Raw genomic sequence first — 7438 nt, 5'->3', positions numbered from 1 at the left:
TAAAAAAAAATGTTAATTTGCTGTTAGAAATAGTTATTTATACATGTTGATGTAAAACTTTTGAAAGAATTTTCGAGTCACTCTGTATAAAACTCTGTCTCTGTGTGTGTGTGTGTGTGTGTGTGTGTGTGTGTGTGTGTGTGTGTGTGTGTGTGTGTGTGTGTGTGTGTGTGTGAAAGAGAAAGAGAGCGAATGTGTGAGGAAACACCTGGTATCCTGAACACCCCCTCCAACACACGCGCGCGTGCACACACACACACACACACACACACACACACACACACACACACACACACACACACGCACACACATATGGGTGGGGTAGGTGTGTCAGGTGACATGCAGTAAGAAGACAATAGGAGACATCAGGGGTCTCACGGCCCCTGGACAATTTACTGGAATATAAACATATATAATATAGTAAACAGTGTAGGTTCTATACTGTCATTTATAATTGTGATATTTATTTAATTCAATGTAATTTATTAATTTGTACCAACAACACATACAACTCCAGTATAGTGTGTTTAACTCTATCTATGAGCCCAGCTGTCTGTCTGTCTGTCTGTCTGTCTGTCTGTCTGTCTGTCTGTCTGTCTGTCCGTCCTACCTGTCTGTCTGGGTAGGGTGGGGTTATGGTGGGGGGCCCTAAAAGAGAATTCACCCAGGGGCCTTTCCTGAGGCAGACAGACAGGCAGATGGGGTGTGTCTGTCTGAATGGTGGAGCACCTTTATCCAAGGCACTTTTACTCAAACATTTTGAATAAGGGACTTAGTTCTACTTGATTGATTGAATACTTTATTAGAAGTTTGCAGAAAAAAAGCACATGAAAGTACAGTTCAATACAAGGTCAGCTATAATAGGAATAAAAAAAAAAACAAGAAAGCCACTGGCTTGTTTCCATTTTCCTTGTAACAGAGTATTTCTACATTGCAGTATTGCTACTTTTACGTAAGTAAAAACATTGAGTACTTCTTCCACCACTGGGAACAAGGCTAGATTTTGCTGGACCCCCAAGGGCCCCCTGACAACCGACTGTAAAAGTACAGTCACTCACTATTGACTGTCATATCATTACAGTCATGGCACAACTTGTACCTCGTTTTGGCACTTTCTCCATTTACAACCTGTACATCTACATTAACGTTCATTATTTCAAATATAAAGTGCTGACCCCACGGTCACAAATATAACAAGTTAAAACGCTTGGGTCTAAGTACCCGTATCTTCAGTATTGTTCAATAAAAAACATTCTAATCCGATCGGTGGCCATTTTCTCAACATTTCCTTCATGCTTTCAACTACACGACCCTATCGGTTTTGGAGGTGTACTGCACTCTGATACATTATAACTCTATGAGAAAATGGCCACCGATCGGATTAAAATGCTTTTTATTGAACAATACGGAAGATACGGATACTTGAACACACGCTTTTGAACTTGTAACATCCATGGCCGTGAGATCAGCACTTTATATTTGAAATATGAATCTTTATGTAGATGTACGGGGTGTAAATAGAGAAAGTGCAAACACCAGGAACAAGTTGCGCCATAACCACGGCTAAGCCACTATAATACTGTCACTTTAAATAACGGCGTGTGTGTGGGGACGTCTCGCGAGAGTTCCATCACCTCGCGAGGAGGAGAGAGGAGAGCAGAGGAGAGGAGAGGAGGAGGGGTCAGTGAGGCACGCTCTCTCTCTCCGTCGCGGGGCCGCGCGCTGCGCGCACACTCCCCCCACACACACACACACACACACACACGTTGTACGTCACACGCACGCGCACAGCCACCCAGCAGCCCGGCCACCGGGGCCAGCCCTCTCTCCCTCTCCATTCTTTTCTTTTCTTTTCTTTTCTTTTTACTTGCTCTTTTTTTGTCACTTTTCCTCCAAAACAACAACAACAACAACAACAACAACTGACTGTGTAAACTACAGAGTCTGTTGTTCTGTTATTAAACAACAACCTGAGACACAAACAACGACGGACAGAAGAACGACGGACACACAGACACAAATAGAACCTTTTTCCTGCCGTGATTCCAGCGCTGTGTCCGAACTGACCGACCGACCGAACAACCGACCGAACAAACCGTAAACCAACCGAATAAGCGTTACTTTATGGATGTAACAAACACACCAAAGGAATTCCTTAAATTACCGGTTTACTCCTTTAACTCTGACGGTAGTTTTTATTTTTTTCCCCTAAGTTTTAATCAAACTTTTTTTTATGTGACGGAGGCTGACACCGTCCGTCACCTTACTCCGTCACATAAACACACACACGGTGTGTGTTTTTAATGTGTGTGTGTTGTGTCTTTTTTTTTGTTTTTTTGCGTGTGAACCGGACATGATGGGAGTCTAAACCCGGAGCCAGCGGCGCGTGCTGAGACACACACCACGAGACTACACACTACACACACACACTGCCACTCCGGTAAGACAGACACACACACACACACACACACACACACACACACACACACACACACACACAGCATTTAGATACACGTGATGGAGTTAAATGAAGGCAGTCTGACGTCATCATAACGCTATGATAAGTTCAAACAGGTGATTGGCTACAATAAAGGTGTTATGACGTCATGCCATGACGTCATAGGACGTTATAGGTATAGGTAGATGATGCGTTGTGACAGCAGCTCAACATGTGACGTCATACACCGGTTATCATATGTAAACATTCTTATAGAACATGATGTTATAGAACATAGTGTTTACTGTTATGGTTGTAAACATTATATTTAAGTTTAACCATTAATTGTCACAAATAATTGCGATTAATGATTTAATTGTGTGAATTTTATTTAATTTATGTTTGCCTTTTACGCTTCATAATGAAAAATTGCACACAGTTATGATATTTATGATTAATAACTGAAATATATAAAGAAATGACTGACATTTGGCATCATTTTATACTTAAAAAAAAGTTTGTAAATCTACAATTTATGCTATTTTTGTAAAGTGTGTGAACATGTTTCAACATGAAAATGATTTTGACGATTATGCAAAATGATTGTGATTATCTCAATTAATGGAGATTAGGCGACTATGTGATAATCGTGACAGGCCTATTTACTGTATCAATAAGAAGAAGTTAAAGGAGAATTTTGGACTAAGTTTTTCTTACCTTTTCTATGACGTTATGATATCTTAGGATGAATGGTACAGTAGAAAAATGTCATAACTCCATCCCGGGTCCACCACAGCTTAAAACGTGCGCCAATAGGCCTTGTGTTAGATCGCGTATTTTAATAGCTTTTTTGGGGGGGGAGAAGAAAAAGCTATTAAAATATGCGATCTAACGCAAGGCCTATCCGCGCACGGTTTAAGCTGTGAAGGAGCCGGGATGGAGTTATGACATTTTTCAACTGTACCATTCATCCTAAGATATCATAACATCATAGAAAAGGTAAGAAAAACTTAGTCCAAAATTCTCCTTTAAGACATCCGCACACTGCTTTAATGCTCTCAAAAATCTATTTTATTCATTGGTTCAACGTTTGGACGGTCAGGGTTCACAAACATTTGTAACAATATTCATTTTCCAAACTTTCCCATAACTTTTCCAAAGTATTTTTTACCACATTTCCAGACCTAGTAGTGATCATATCCTGTCTCTTACACCAGCATGTATCTATACCAGGGTTTCTCTCAGTGGGTGCTGTAGCACCCCAGGGTGCCGTGATGCAAGTCCAGGGGTGCTACAGGATACTTTGATAATATTTGGAATTTATCAATATATCACTTCAGTTTAACCACTTAGACCCTCTATACTTGGTGCGTTGTTTTTCAATCTACACCAAATCTCTTCGCCAAAAATAGCCGATCTACAAGCTCACAACAAGCTTGTAGATCAGCTATTTTGGTTGATTATACTATAGAGTACAGGATTCCTGACGTCACTCGTTCATCCCCTGGTTTGTAAAGTCATTTCTCTATGGAGAATAACATTGTGTCATCATAGAATCGTCTCATATAAGAATTGTGTTCCAAAAATAAACAAACTGTCTCTGTGATATTGTCAGGGAGGTGGTTCTGTATCGTTTATGATAGTCAGTCACTTATATTTCATACAGTCTGTTTCTGGAGAAGTTTTAACTAATTCGTCGGAAGTAACATTATCGTTTTCTCACCGTCAGTTGATGCTTCATATCCATAAGAGTCAAACCACCGGGGTCATTTGTTTATTTTTGGAACACAGTTCTTATTTGACGCGATATTAAACACGTCTATGGGGATTCAGAATGGGGGTGGAAAACCACGAACCCGGTAGACAAACCTAGGATGTGTAAATTACATCAGACTTCGGTGGTCTAAGCATCCAGTGGCACCCCTGGACTTGCATCACAGCACCCTTGGGTGCCGTGGGCACCCATTTTGGGAAACCCTGATGGACAGTACAATATTGCGACACGTTGTGAGCTTGTAGATCTGCTATTTTTGGCGAATGTTCGCCCCCCCCCAGAATAGAGATAATGGGGTTCAAGTGGTTAAATGTCAAGTATAAAGTTGTTTTCAATCTGTCCTATAATGGAAACAGATATTCTCTCAAGTTCTTTTGTGACATGCTGTATTTGAGAAATATTTACGTACCATAATATGACAAACATTATTAAGGTGCTACAAAGTAACTGTAATTCAATGTAACGTACCTGAAAATATTATTTACAGGGGTGCCTAGCTCTGTCACCATTACACATTTAAGTTGATTAATTATCACTCAAATAATTGTGATCAACGATTTAATTGTGTTTCTGTCGTTGAAAATGAATGGAACTTTTGAATAAAAAATACATTTCTGTTTGGCTAAAAGCTTTGGTAAACAAAAGTTGCACAGGATACATATGACAAATAACACATATTTACTTACTTTATACTTAAAAATAAACATTAGTAGTGGAAATAGCCAATCTATAAACCCAATAGATGCTTATAGATATATAGAATAGAATAGTCTGCGATGCGACGCGTTTTGAGCTTATAGATCTGCTATTGCTACAATTCTTGACATTTTTTAAAAATATGACATTTTTTAACATGGAATTGATTATGACGATTATGCAAAAATAATTGCGATTAGACGATTCTGTAATGATTGTGACAGGCCTAGGGATGCCCTGAGCCAAAGATGTTTGAGAACCTGATCTATATACACCACGACACACTCCAGAGAAGGCCTCACACATGACAACAAATAACAGATCTACAAGCTAACAACGTACACGGTGCAACGCCTTTTGATTGATTGAATATTGTATTAGACAGAAATGTAAAAACAGCACAAGTACAGTTAAACACTTTGTCTAAAAGGTACGTCCATTGGGCTCCTGTTGCTATAGCTTGTAGATCTATTATTTTTGTCACGTGGCGTCCTGTAGACATTAGGCCACATGTATTTCACGTAATGCTAGACGTGTTTTGGGACATTTTTTTTTTTTAATGAACAAAATCAATAGCCAAAAACTATGTAAATTAAATCCAAACATTTTCCAAAAGTATTTGATTAATTCCAAAACTTTTCCAGGCCTGGGAAAACTGTCTTTATCATTTCAAAATATTTCCAGGAGTTTCCTGACCGCAGGAAACCTGTTCTAGGTCTTCATCAGCCAAAAGATAAAATACTGTAGAGTAAGAAAACAATGTTGTACATTAACCCATTAAGGCCTGAGGTTCCCATTCACTTCTAAATCCTAACAGTTTTCTGAAAAACGTATGTTTCTATATCAGTGGTTCTCACACTTTTTCATGTCAAGGACCCCCAAAATGACATGTATTTGGCTGCCGACCCCCATCTCAAAATAGTTTGTTCCAGGGACCCCCAGAAGCAAAGATTTTAGTTAAAAATGTTCGCTTTAAAACAATATATTCAAAGATTTGCACACATTTTCACAATTTTTCAAAAATAGCAGATCTACAAGCTCCTATGAGCTTGTAGATCTGCTATTTTTGAATAGGATAGAGAACTCATACAGGATACAGATTAAAACAAGTGACATTGTAAGTGATGACACAAAGAAATGAGCAGAACAAACATTAGAACTGGAACAATAAAATACATTAAACTGGTGAATAGGTTCTCTCTCCTGATTGGACGAAATAGGAGTCCCACCTGAACATGTACGTTGTGTTTACTAAAGAACCGGAGAGACACGTGGAGAGGCCTGTTACTGAACAAACACTGCAGGGTTTCCCACAGACAAACCCCCCCCCCCCCCCCTCCAGAAAACATGACGGTCCAGGTGCTACTGGGGGGGGGGGGCACACCCTGGGCTGGGGCTGCACTGTTATGGACAACAAGCCATACCTCAATATTTATGCCAAAAAAACATCTCAATAGCCAGTGTTCACAATTATTTCATATTTTAAGTGTACCAACAAGTGAAAACTAAACATTGTTTCAAAATGTATCAAAACCCACATTTAGAAACAATAACCGACTTTGATCTGTGCTGGCCCCATGTAGGCTCTAGTCCATTGGTTCTCAAAGTGGGGTCCGAGGACCCCCAGGGGTACTTGAGGGGGTTCCAGGGGGTCCCCAGCTAAATGATGGACAGGCACCAAATGGACCCTTATGTGTCTGTAACTCTGAGAGTGTACAAATGGAACCAAATGGACCCTCATTTGTACACTCTCAGAGTTACATTAACATTGATTTTACAATATGAATGTGGGTCCCAGAGACATACATGCCATTAAATGGGGGTCTGTAGCCTAATGCATGTCAAACTGAGGGTCCTTGAAATTAAAATGGTTGAAAATCACTGCTAGAGAGAGCCCTAAAAATCTTCTCTTATGGGGGGTCCCTGGCTTATCTTTTCAAATGGGGGTCCGCGGGCTAATAAGTGTCTATTTGGGGGTCCTTGGCACGAAAAAGTTTGAGAACCACTGCTCTAGTCATTTCAATATATAACCAATTACATAGGAATCAACACCAACAAAAATAATAGATTTATTTTAAATAATCAACTATATATTGAATAGTCTGATTAAGCCCTTGAGCTCTGTATTATACGGTACTTGATTGATGGAATACTTTATTAACAGGACAGGTAGTACAGTCGAAGGTTATTTGCTAAATAGGATAACACACACTTGTAGATCGTCTATTTTCACGGTTTTTGTTTTCTAAATAATAATCGTTCATCAGTCATAATCAAGGCTACATTTTGAAATAACGGTGATCGACTGGTTTGAAGTCATATCACCCTGTGTAACCACCTTATCCATATTTTATACTTTGGCTATTTTTGAAAAATCTTGAAAAAGGTGTGCATAGCTTTGAATATGATATATTTTAAAGCGAACATTTTTTAACTCAAATCTTTGCTTCTGGGGGTCCCTGGCACAAAACATTTTCAGATGGGGGTCCGCTCCAAAATGTATATCAATGTAGGGGTCCCTGACATGAAAA

At 39.4% G+C, this 7438-nt stretch overlaps 1 protein-coding gene across 1 annotated transcript in view; it reads left to right on the top strand.

The window, feature by feature from the left end:
- The first annotated feature begins 1810 nt into the window (after positions 1 to 1810).
- LOC311034802 (kinesin-like protein KIF1C) overlaps positions 1811 to 7438 on the top strand; it is a 75931-nt gene continuing 70303 nt past the window's right edge. Inside the window, exon 1 of the mRNA XM_084042805.1 lies at positions 1811 to 2440. The gene's annotated coding sequence lies outside the window, so the exon portion shown is untranslated. The remainder of the gene's footprint in view (positions 2441 to 7438) is intronic.

This window comes from Gymnoscopelus microlampas, assembly GCF_963454915.1.
Source record: "Gymnoscopelus microlampas genome assembly, chromosome: 19".
In the NCBI taxonomy this organism is placed as follows: Eukaryota; Metazoa; Chordata; class Actinopteri; order Myctophiformes; family Myctophidae; genus Gymnoscopelus; species Gymnoscopelus microlampas.
Note: the sequence above shows the minus strand (reverse complement) of the source record. Positions and strands in the feature narration are given on the sequence as shown.